The 9,034-nt window shown below is 36.4% G+C and overlaps 1 pseudogene; it reads right to left on the bottom strand.

Moving 5' to 3' along the window:
• Positions 1–4,123: 4,123 nt before the first annotated feature.
• Positions 4,124–8,826, bottom strand: LOC136323077 (lysine--tRNA ligase-like; annotated as a pseudogene).
• Positions 8,827–9,034: the final 208 nt, after the last annotated feature.

Below are 9,034 nucleotides of genomic sequence, written 5' to 3' on the forward strand. Positions count from 1 at the left end.
ACCTTGGGGTTTCAAACCTGGGTCCTCTGCGTCCCACCGCCTGGTCAGACTATTTTATTTTAATTTATTGATTTTAGAGAGGGAATGGGAGGGAGATAAAGAAACAGAAACATTGATTTGTTCCTATTTGTGCCTTGACCAGGGATCGAATCCACAATCTTTGAGTATTGATATGACATTCCAACCAACCGAGTGAAAGAAGAATCTTGATTTCATGGGAGCCAAGCCAAGTTTTGAATGGGATTTTTTATAATCAACAATTCATATAAGTAAAGCCAGAATGTGTAGTAAGTTAGACAGGTTTAAAACATCAATATAAGCATTTATAAACAATGTAGATAAGCTTACACCAAATGCCTCCAAGGAAGTTTGAACTTATAACATCACATTACAAATCACTAATACAGTTCATCCTCATCTTTATTGTGGCCAGGGTTTGTTCCAGATTTCCAGGTATGCTCAGACATGAGCACAGAGCTTTCCTGTTCAGCTGTGAGGGAACTTTGTCTTACACAGTGACCCTACTGAGTGAGACAATTTACTGAACAGGTGTGCAGTAAGGACCCGTAGACTCTTTGGACACTCAGCTTTTTAAAACTTAATACTTCTGTTTTTGTTGGTCCCATATCTTATAACTATACCAGCCTCTTCTTGAAGAAATGTTGGCATGAAGAAATGTTGGCAAATTTAGTTGTTATTTACTATAGATCTAAAATGGGGGAACCTCACAGTTTAAAAAGATTGACAAAGTCAAATCTATAAAAAGAGAAAAAAGTGGCATCATGTGAAACAGCATGCTACTCTGGGGTTGAGAGATGCAACCTTAGAATCCCAGTTTCTTTGCTTAACAGATGCAAATACAAACTAAAAGATTGGAGAAATCAGCAGAATGAGCCAAAGAATTAGATAAGTCATTTGGGTAAAGTGGAAACTAAAAACTCATCTATGCTCAGAAATGGTAATGTATAGTTCCTTTGCTTCCAATTTGATTGGTGCCAACTTGAATTAAAATGACATTTCAGAAGCATAATTTTTCATGTGCGAAAGAGGAGTTGCAAGTGATATTGCTATTCCAGTCCTTTTTTTCTGTCCTATATGTAATAAGTCATGTTGCAGTCATCATAATCCCTACATCATGTTGTCACAAATTGACTTCTACCTTATTAATTGCCACTGTAATAACATTTTTATGCATCTGATAAGTATTATAATGTAACATTATATTTTATTTTAAAATAAATATTATAAAGTAAAATCCAAAGACATTGAGATTTCTTTCCTTATATTCAGGGCTGGTTGGCTATGTAAGTGTTCAAGCTTATCGGTCAAGGAAGTGGTTGGTGAGTGATGGAGGTGGTAGAAATAAATAGTATGTCTTTGTGACTGAAGGGAGGAGAGGAGCCCACAATACTAAAGGCAAGGTTCAGCTCCTGGTTAACCCCACTGGGCATTTGGCAAAGAGACAGAATAGTTATTAGACAATTTCTTGGTGTCCCTCTTTGAGAATCAATTCTTCAAGGAGTCTTTAATAATGACAGAGGATGATGTGTGAAGTTCCTAACATAGAGCCAGGTGGCACAGGCCTCACCTGCAACCTGGCCCCATCATCTTGCAGCTCTGAAGCCCTGGGTTCACATATACTCCTTTAACCTTCTTCTAACCTATTTCACGTGCCTAGCCCTGAGCAACTGCCCTAGCAAAACTTTTACTGGAGCCAAGCAATTGATACCTTGGCCAAATTTATGAAATAAACACTCTGGTTCAACAAAAACAAAAACAATACAAAACAAAATTTATGTATAAAAAAACTACAATGGAGCCATTTGATCTTTTAAAAAGAGTAAACCATGGAGTCAGACTGTTATCTCTACTATTACTTATAAGATTTATATCTTTTATGTCCTATCTTCTAGTGAATTTTCTATACATCTTACAGTAAGCTGAAAGTGTTAATATCAAGGCATTCTGACCAAAATAGGTATGATAGAATGAGCAAATTGTCTTTACTGCTATATAGTGCCCGTATCCCCTTCATTTCAAACTTGAATATGAAACAGCGGGACATCAAATCATTTTTACCTTCCCATAGCTGCATATGTGTAGTTTATGAGAAAACTTGAATACTGATAATGCTACAGGGAATGTACAGAACTGAAACTTCTAAACTAGTGCTTACAATCAGTGAGCTAGATCTTTAACTATCTTCTGTTCATGCTGATATCTTCATGGTAAGCAATTTCCTATTTTTTACCCCTGGAGGAAACTGACTTTTGTCCATCGTTCCAGCTGTTAAAGTGCACACATTTCAATTCAAATGCAAATTGTTCCAAAAGTCTTACACATGTTTTTTTAATCTAAATTTGACTGTGCTTATTAACTAGTAAATCACCAAATACTTATATTTTTAAAGGATTATCAAGTTTACCAAGTTATATAACAATGCATTTAAAATTTTATTGGTTCACTCATAAATCTTTGACGTTTGATAAAATAATAACAGTCTTGCAAAAAGGTATTACTGTTCATCACCAGGAGAAGCTAATCATTTGCTGACGTCTGACAATGTGAGCATAGTAGGTATTCATGTTCTCATTAAAAGAAGTCAAGGTTCTTCTGTGTGTCTTCCAAGCTAATTACACAAATTCATAATGATGATTAAAGAGCATTCCTTATTTAAAGAATACTCTCTTCACCCAATGCAAATTTAGTAGTATGACATATAAATTATAACAAAGGCAAAAAGGAAAATTGCTTTAGTATATATTACAAAGAATAGGGTCTCTGGCTTGCTAGACTGTAGTTGTGTTGGTTTGAAACCTCAGGAACTTCCTGAGTGGAATGTGAAACTGCCCCCTTATCTGGAGAGCAAGGGGAGACTGAAGAAAGAGGCAGTCCACTCCAGATGGGTACCAGGCAGTTTTAATAAACAAAGGAACTTAATGATGAGGCTTGTCTTGGGTGGCCACACAAGGAGTAGTCTCTGCACCCACCTGGCAGAATCTTAAAGTCTTTTTAAAACATATTATTTGTTGATTTTAGAGAGAAGAGAGAAAGAGAGACAGAAGGGGGTGCAGGGAGCAAGACGCAGTTGCTTCACATATGTGCCTTCATCAGGCAAGCCCAGGGTTTTGAACCAGTGACATCAGCATTCCAGGTCAACACTTCATCCACTGCACCACTACAGATTAGACTTTTTTTTAAAGTTTTATTTTTTTAAATTTTATTTATTGAGCAGAAATCTTAAAAGTTGATATAGAGGCCTTAACTGGACTTAATCGCATGAACTGTCCAGGTGATCTTACCTTATTCTCTCTGATTGCATCCTTAAAAACAGCTTCCACTATGGGAATGGTGAATGTAACAGACATTCCAAGGACAGGGAAGGGGGTGAAGAACCTCCCAGTGCCTGGGTCTGGCTCACGAGTCAACCAGTGGTTATCTTGATGACCCATTCCAACAAAGAGTTTCAACCAGTTAGTTATTTATCCTTGCTTCTCAGGTGAAGTACAAGTCTCATAACTTGTATTACTCACATTTATTAGAACCAACTTGAATACCACACTCATTTCTGTGAAAAAAGCTGGCACCAAATGCCAGGAGCTACCCTTCTTTCTTTGATCCCATGTACCTCAGGGGTCTGTCTGATACAAAACGGATACTCAGTAGGCTTCCTTGCTGAGCAGTGAGGAGTGCTTGTCAGCCTCACTTCGCTCCTTGCTGTCACACAACCTTGCAGTGGAAAACAGGTGTTCTGCCATCTCTCCAATGATGCTGTTTGCAGTGCAGTAAAGTCATACTTTCCTCAGCTTCAGTCTTAGGGGTTCTTCTATGGAAGGCACTTGGAAATAAAAACAAAACTTCTCCATTTTTCTTGTGTTCAACCCAGGCTGACCTCTACCATAACTTTCTTTCTTTTTTATTATTCATTTATTCATTTATTTTTAGAGACAAATGGTTTATTTGGTAATAAGGAGTAAAAAAGGAATCCTAATTTCTTTTCATTTTCTGGTGATTGAACTGCAATAGTCAAAGGGAAAGCAGCATATAAAAATTCTCTTGCAGTCCTTGATCTTTTGCAAAAGTGCAAAGATACCTGAGTTATGTGACTTGCAATTATTATTTTCTAGACAGAAGTGCCAGCTGCTGTGCTTTCAAATATAGCTATAGTTATATTTTCCTTCTTATCTTCAGGGAGTATGGTGCCTTATTTGATGCCCAGTCCCCAGTCAACTGTGGGGGCAGCCTGTCTTCCAAGAAAGAAGTTTTCATCTCTGAACATAGCCTTATCATCATCAGCAGTCTCAGCCTTGGCCTCTTCTTGAAAAGCTGCCCCTGCCTCAGTGTAGGCATTGCATTTTTTTTTCTTTATAGAAAATACTCTGAAGTGCTTAGTCAGATCCTTGTTCGAGGGTTCCATTTTGTCCAAGGGCTTATTATCTGTGGGTAGTCACAGAGGGATGTAGGGCTAATACATATCACTTCCAGGAACTCCTCAACCAGCGTATCAAGGGGCCTGGCTGTGGTCCGAGCTGGAGCACACTCAGCAGCCTTTGCCATACAAATACCATCAATAATTTTGTGAGTCCTTTTAATTTCTAAGATTTTAGTTTCTGGCAGCTTCACCCCCAGGGCTTCCTCAAACTCTTCTACAAGAAGGGTGAGGTGAAGTCAATCTTGGAGGCTTGGCCCTCTGGGTCATCTAGATCATAGATGACCTTGGAATTGCTTGTAATGTGCTTTACCATCTCTGAAATTACTTTCTCTCAGATTTCCACAATTTTGTGACATTCTGCGTAGGCCATGCAGAATTCATAGGTGGTAAACTCAGGGTTGTTAGTCAAATCAATTCCTTCATTCCAGAAATGGCATCCAATTTTATTAACCCAGTCATTGCCACCAACCACTAGCATCTTATGGTAGAGTTCTGGAAACATTTTTATACATAAATTCACATCCAGTTTATTGTGGTCAGTAAAAGGCTTGGCCATAGCTCCCTCTGAGTTGATGTTCATTATGGGAGTTTCAATCTCTAGAAATACCAACTCATCTAATAAACTTCTTTTTTTTTTATAAATTTTTATTAATGTTAATGGGATGACATTAATAATTCAGGGTACAAATATTCAAAGAAAACATGTCTAGGTTATCTTATCTTTAAATTATGTTGCATACCCCTCACCCAGAGTCAGATTGTCCTCCGTCACCCTCTATCTAGTTTTCTCTGTGCCCCATGTGTGATGGTCTTAGAGAATATGATTAATTTCTGCCTCACAAAGTCATTCAGAATCAAGTGTAAGTATCTCTCATCAGAGATATAGTGTTCTTGATGCTGAACTGAGCATACACGAGCAAGGAGACAGCAGTGTGATCTCATAGAAAATAATGTTCAAAATAAATTAAAAAAAAAAAAGAAAATAATGTTCAGCTCACCCTTCTTGGTTTTCCCAGGATTACCCTGAACTCTAAATACGTCTCCTAAATGCAGCTTGTTATTGACAAATAAATTCTTCTTCTGATTTATAATTCCTAGAATTGGCCATGACTTGCACCCTGACCCTTGCCCCTCAAAGGTAGGTGAGCTTTCCCCAAAGCTCTTTTGGCATGGATCCAACATGCCACCTCTAAGGTAATGTTACTCAGATTGTCCCCAGGCTGCAGGTGACTGTTCCTGGATAAAATGAGTGAGTGAGATGTCTACATGAAACTTGTGTGGGTCTTCTTCATTGACCTTTAGTTGACGGATTGCTTGGCTGCAAATCCAGCAGTATTAGTTTCGGTCCAGGCTCTCCTCCTTGGCACCCACATCTTTGTCAGTGCTGTGGCTGATGGCAGCAGCATTGACCCGACTTAGTGGTTTCTCACTGAGCTCCTTCTGCTTGGCCTTCTTCTTCACTACTTTCTTCTCAGCTTTCAGGCATCTCTTTATCTCATTTTTACTCAGTTTGGCTTGCTGCCATCCACATTCACCTCAAGACCCTTTTTCTCGGCCTAGAAAAAGTTGGGTCTACATATTAAAACTTTAATCATTCTTACCCTTATTCAGGGATATCACCAATGACCTGCTAGCTTTCTTCCCAATCTCTGAAATATAAGTGTCCATTCTGCTCTCCTTTCAACCTTTCAATAAATTATTCATAGGATAAGTTTACACTTTTTGATAGTAAGGAAGATCCAGACTTTAAAATACAGAAAGTCCAATTTATGTTGGGAGCAAGGATTCTTCTCAGGAGTGATCCTTTGGTTTCTTTTAATGCTTATCACTGCCCTCAACAATTCAGACAGTAAATTTATACCTAAGAATACTATAATAATCTTATGATAGAAGTGTTGTAGACAGTTGTAAAATAAATTAAAGGCCCTGAGTTTGGAATGAGTTTAAAAATTTTTGTAATAACAAGTTCACTGTAGTCAAAGCAAAGTGAGCAAAAAGGAAGTTAGTAGGAGAAAATTTGAAGAAAAATGTGAGTCATATTTGTAGAACCTGGTAGTCATTGGAAAGCAGTTTGAATTTCAATTTGAAGAAGGACATGATGTGTGATCTCATGTTTTGTTTTGAGAAAAGCAATTAAAATTGTTATTATGAATTAATACAGACAAAAATTTAGGGACAAAAAGATTATATAATAGTTATTTTGCACATTTCTTTAAGAAATAAGCTTGACTTATATAGTTGAAATCCCCATGTAATTTTTCTGGATTTTATCAACCTCCTATCCCATTTTCCTCACACAGAGGTAACTATTATTCTGAATTTGGTGTTTATAATTTTTATTTCTCTCTCCTTTTAAGACATATTAAATATTTATTTATGTGGTATTTTACTATATATATTATTGGCATAAGCATACATCATTTTACTGTATTTCACAGAATATATATATATAAATTGAGGGCAATGCTCTCCACCAGCAAAAAAATATTTTGACTTGCTTATTTATGATACTTATTTTATTGTGGTCAACTAGAACTGAGACTTCAATATCTCTGAGATATGCCTATACTTACTAATATAAACTCAACAATTATCCATGTAGCTATGAGTAGCTGTGGATTATTCTTTCTTGCTGCTATATACTACATTATTAAGTATAATTAATCCTTTCTCTTATTAAGATACAATCAATAAGGGCCCTGGCCACTTGGATCAGCCCATCATGTGGAAGTCCTGGGTTTGATTCCTGGTCAGGGCACACAGGAGAAGCACCTATCTGCTTCTCCACCCCTCCCCTTCTCCTTCCTCTGTCTCTCTCTTCCCCTTTCACAGCTGGAGCAAAGTTGGTCTGGGTGCTGAGGACTGCTCCATAGCCCCTGCCTCAGGCACTAGAATGGCTCTGGCAGCAACAGAGCATCGCCCCCTGATGGACATGCCAGGTGGATCCCGGTTGGGCACATGCAGGAGTCTGACTGCTTCCCTGCTTCTAACTTTGGAAAAATAAAAAAAATAAAATGATACAATCAATAAGCTTATGACTATCTGTGTATGTCTGTGCACTATATTTGCATATGTTGAACCATCTTTGCATAACTGGAAAAAATCCCACTTGATAATAGTATATGACTTTTCTAGTGCACTGTTCAATTCAGTTTGCTAATATTATAGTTCGTTTGAGAATTGTGCGTCCATGTTCATCAGAAATACTGGCTTATAATTTTCTTTTCTTGTAGTATCCTTGTCTGACTTTGGTATTAGAGCAATGTTGGCCTTCAAAAAGGAGTTTGGAACTAATCTCTCTTCTTTCATTTTTCAAAAGAATTTGAGAAGGATTAGTATTAACTTTTTCTTTAAATGTTTGGTAAAATTTATGAGTAAAGCCATCTGATCTTGGAGTTTTGTTTTGTTGGGAGGTTTTTTTTTAATTATTGTTGCTAATTCAATCTCCTTACTAGTAATTTGTTCAGCTTTTCTATTTATTTACAATTTAGTCTTGGTCAGCTGTATGTTATAGAAATGTATCTAATTCTTCTAGGTTTTTTAGTCTGTTGACATATTCAATTTGTTTATAGTGGTCTTATGATTTCTTGCATTTGTGTAGTATCAGTTTTAATGTCTCCTCTTTTGTTTTTAATTATATTTGAGTTCTCTCTCTCTCGGTAAACCTAGTTAAAGCTTTGTCTATTTTTGTTTATATGTTAAAAAACCAGTTCTTAGTTTCATTGAGATATTCTATTGTTTTAGTCTCCATATAATTTATTTCCACTCTGTTTTTTGTTGTTTCCTGCCTTCTACTTTGAGCTTAATCTGCTCTTCTTTTTTTAGTTCCTTAAGGTGTAAAACTGGATTGTTTATTTAAGATCTTTTTCTTAATGTAGGTGTTTATTGCTACACTAGTATTCATTTATTATATGTTCCAAGATCCAGTGGATGGCTGAAACTTCAGGTAGTATCAAACCTTATATATCTATATATACTATGTTTTTTTCCATACATATATACCTGGGAGAAAGCTTAATTTATAAATTAGATACAATGAGAAATAACAATGACTTGTAATAAAATAGATCAATTATGACAATTTATTGTATTAAAAGTATGTGAATGTGTCCTCTCCCTCTCTCAAAATATATTGTTGTACTAAAATCACCCCTATTCTTGTGATGATGTGAGATGATAAAATGCCAAACCTATTCCTGAATCTATATAATCATTCCTTGCTTGCTGTAAATGGGTTGATGTCACTTGTTTCAGATCTTTTGTTGCAGTCTTTCTATAGGTTCAGTGCTTTCTAATGTTCCATCATTCAAAACATATTTTCTGTTCATGTCTTTCATATACAAATCATATACCTTTTCCACCTTAACTAGGCACTTATCATATACTGTGGACATAATTTTTGCACTTTAAGGCATGACAGAAAAAATAGCATGGATTTCTTTTTTCTTCTTCCCAATTCCACAAATAGAAGATTCAGTCATACTGTAAATCTTGGCAACCTCAGCATATAATTTTTTTCTTTCCTTATTAAGTTGAGAACTTTTATCCTTTTACATAAAGGAAGAACTTTAAGGTTTCTCTTTGGCATATCTGAATTGCCAG

This window comes from Saccopteryx bilineata, chromosome 2 (assembly GCF_036850765.1).
Source record: "Saccopteryx bilineata isolate mSacBil1 chromosome 2, mSacBil1_pri_phased_curated, whole genome shotgun sequence".
Lineage (NCBI taxonomy): Eukaryota > Metazoa > Chordata > Mammalia > Chiroptera > Emballonuridae > Saccopteryx > Saccopteryx bilineata.